This window comes from Chinchilla lanigera, unplaced genomic scaffold, assembly GCF_000276665.1.
Source record: "Chinchilla lanigera isolate Chin_1 unplaced genomic scaffold, ChiLan1.0 scaffold00082, whole genome shotgun sequence".
Taxonomy (NCBI): Eukaryota; Metazoa; Chordata; class Mammalia; order Rodentia; family Chinchillidae; genus Chinchilla; species Chinchilla lanigera.
The window spans coordinates 1382912-1385949 of record NW_004955483.1 but is presented as its reverse complement, the minus strand read 5'-3'; the positions used below and the strand labels follow the sequence as shown (position 1 = coordinate 1385949).

Below are 3038 nucleotides of genomic sequence, written 5' to 3'. Positions count from 1 at the left end.
GCTAAGAAGCTCCATTTTATGTCTTAATTTCCTTCCTCTGTCAAAACTTGTCCCCCATTTTCACCTAGCCATTGAAGCAAACTATTCCCCTTATATTTCTTGGAGTACAGATGGTAGAGAAACAGAGAGAGAATGCTGTGCACAAGGAGGAGGAGAAGCGGGAACAGCATTCTGGAAACCGCAGCCTGGAACACGCTCTGTGTCTTCTGTATAAACCTGTGTCACTCTGAGTCAGTGATGATTACTACGTGCATGAGCCCAGTGATCTGTAGCAAGCGCTAATATTGCTAATGACATCGCTTTGCTGAGCGATTATCTGAAAGACATTCTTAGCTGCTCCCCCAGATTATAGCATTTGTGTAACTCCAAATTAAATCAGAGGTGGAAACAGCAGCACTGTTCAGTCAGAAAGAGCTGTGGAAGCAGGCAGTCTGCAATTAGCTCAAGCACACTGTCACCAGGGGGCTGGCAGGCTGGTTCACATGCTGTAAGGCTGAGGATGACCTTTAACAGATGTGGATTCTCAATATAAAATCCCAGAGCATAGAGCCGATAATGAAGGAAGCTTTGTAGCTGGCTGCTTCCTCTTTCTATCTCTGTATTTTTGGGCTTCTATACGTCTTGGTTGAGATCTCCAAAGGAACCAAACCAGGCAGCTCCTAGTGTGCAGTTGGGCTTGGCTATCCCAGGGGTCTTGTCAACTGAAAGCACCCACTTTTGCTGGCCGCATGAACATTTTCTGGATATTTTGCTTTTTATTTCATGCTTTGCCTAATATTTTATACAGCATGGCCTTCCAGACCCAAATCTCTTCTGATAACAGAGATCCAGGTAACCTGAGGAGCAGGTGACCTCAGGACAGAAGACCTTGTTTCCAGGACTGGGCTGTTTGATGCAATGCCTTGAGCTGCTCACTCACCTGCCCATGTCCTGCCCTGCTAGCAAGACCAAGAAAGAACTTGTTTTTATGAGGCCTGACCTTTGAATACTAGGGTGCTCAAGTTCATGGAGATCTTAAATGGCTCTCTGCTGGTGACAGATTTTTTTCTTTGCAGATTCACAACCAATTTCAGGCATAATCAAAAAGGAATGGCAGAAGAGAAAACTATCCCAGTTACAGCCTAAGGGCTGTTGGAAATAGTGGGTTTATCTCTTCCCCAATGACTCCTTTCATTGAGATATGGTGGCTGGAAAGAAGGCCTGGATGGAAAAGAAGAACTGAGACTTGCGTCAGTGTCCAGCAATAAGCTGGTTTCTTTTCCTCTGTAGTCATGATTACCCAGAGTTCCTCCATGGAGATGACAGTCTGGCCTGAAGTAGAAGGCAGAGAATGTTCCAGGGCCCTTCTGTCTTATTGAACCAGCTGGTAAGAGGAGTCTGATCTCTGGGATCTCTGTCTGGGAGGGTTGTGCGTGAGGTGTGGGGGCATGGGGTGTGGGGTGTGGGGGTGTAGGGGTGTGTGTCTGACTTCCAGTGGTTACTTTTGCACTTAGGGTATGGCTCAGGAGGCCTTTTATTGTGACAGTCCCTCTTAAGGTGGCGTGGCTTTCTGCAGCAGCAGCAGATGAGTTTATTCATCAAGCCCTTTTTGGAGCCCCGAGAATCAGACTTAAGACTGCAACCACAGCAGCAATGACCTAAATAAGATCACATTCTGAGGTACTAGAGATTAGAACTTCAACATATGAATTTTAAGTGGACACAAACCTGTTAACAGTCCTCTTGGGAAACTCCTCTTTGTCGCCTGACCTGAGTAGTTGGAAGCTTAGTGTATGCGATGACTCAGTCCTTCAGTTCAGTGTGTGTGTGTGTGTGTGTGTGTGTGTACGTGTGTTGATTCCCTGTTTTACCATTTCTCTGTTCTTGTACTTCTTACACACATGTGTGAGGAGAAACAGAAAGGACGGGTGTAGTGGACTGATAACTGGTCGTCAACTTATAACCCCTAGTTGAACTGAGTAAGCGTGGTGCTGGGTGTGGGAGGCCCACCTGGGGACTGTTGCCAGCAGCATAAGAGGCAGAACTGGAGAAGAATAGAGGCTGTTGGGAGCTGAGAGAGGCTGTTGGGAGCTGGTAGAAGCTGTAAGGAGCTGTTGGTTGTTTTGGAAGAGCTCATTGTGCAGGCTTTCCTGATGAACTTGGCTGTTTTCATCCTCCAAGGAGCTCGGGACCTCGTTGACACTGAGAATGGCTTTGGTTAACTTTGGGGGAGCTCTGGTCCTCACTTTGAGCAACACTTCCATGCTCCAGAGCAGAAGATGGTGTATTGCCATTCTCCTGGAGAAGCTTGCTATGTTGGCTTCCCTGATGGGAACTTGGCCGTCTTGATCATCAGAGGAGCTCGGGACCTCACTGTTGCTGAGGATGGCTGTGGTACCATTCGGGGGAGCTCTGGTTCTTCTGAGCATCACTTCCTGGCTCCAGTGCATATCCCTCAACCTGCTAGCACAGATCCTTCATCCCTTTGGCACAGACTTCCTAGATTCCACCACTGACCTTTGGGCCTTCTCAGCACAGATCTGTGAAACAGGCCTGCATGAGATATTGTTATGGACTCTGGGCCTCCAGGTGGACTAATGGGAGGCATTGTTATGAGCTCTAGGTCTTCAGCTGGACTCACGCAAGACATTGCTCTGGGAACTAGATCCTTACCTGGATTCCTTGGTCTTAGTGTGTGGACAGATTTCCTGTACTCTCTTGTATATCATTCTTTAGGTGACTATTATAAATAATCATATAAAATATGTGTCCTGTATTATATTGTTCTGTGTTGGAAAATATCCCCCAAACCAACACAAGGGGGACCAGTTGCCAGCATAGCTGATAGCTACTCCTTGGGGAAAACAGGGACTTGAACTCAGCTTCGCTTTTGGCAAAGGGTGAAATAGTAAATATTTTCATCTTTGTGGGCCATAGACTATGTCAGTGCAGCACAAAAGCAGGCAGGGACAACATGTAAACAAATGCATTCAGCTGTTTCAATAAAATTTTGTTGATAAAAACAGGTGGCTAGCCAGAAGCAGCCTGCGGATCACAGA

At 46.8% G+C, this 3038-nt stretch overlaps 1 long non-coding RNA gene across 1 annotated transcript; it reads left to right on the top strand.

Moving 5' to 3' along the window:
- The first annotated feature begins 1293 nt into the window (after window positions 1-1293).
- LOC106146526 lies at window positions 1294-2339 on the top strand. Its single transcript, XR_001231005.1, has 3 exons — window positions 1294-1366; window positions 1494-1659; window positions 2161-2339. It is a non-coding gene; the product is annotated as an uncharacterized LOC106146526 (long non-coding RNA).
- Window positions 2340-3038: the final 699 nt, after the last annotated feature.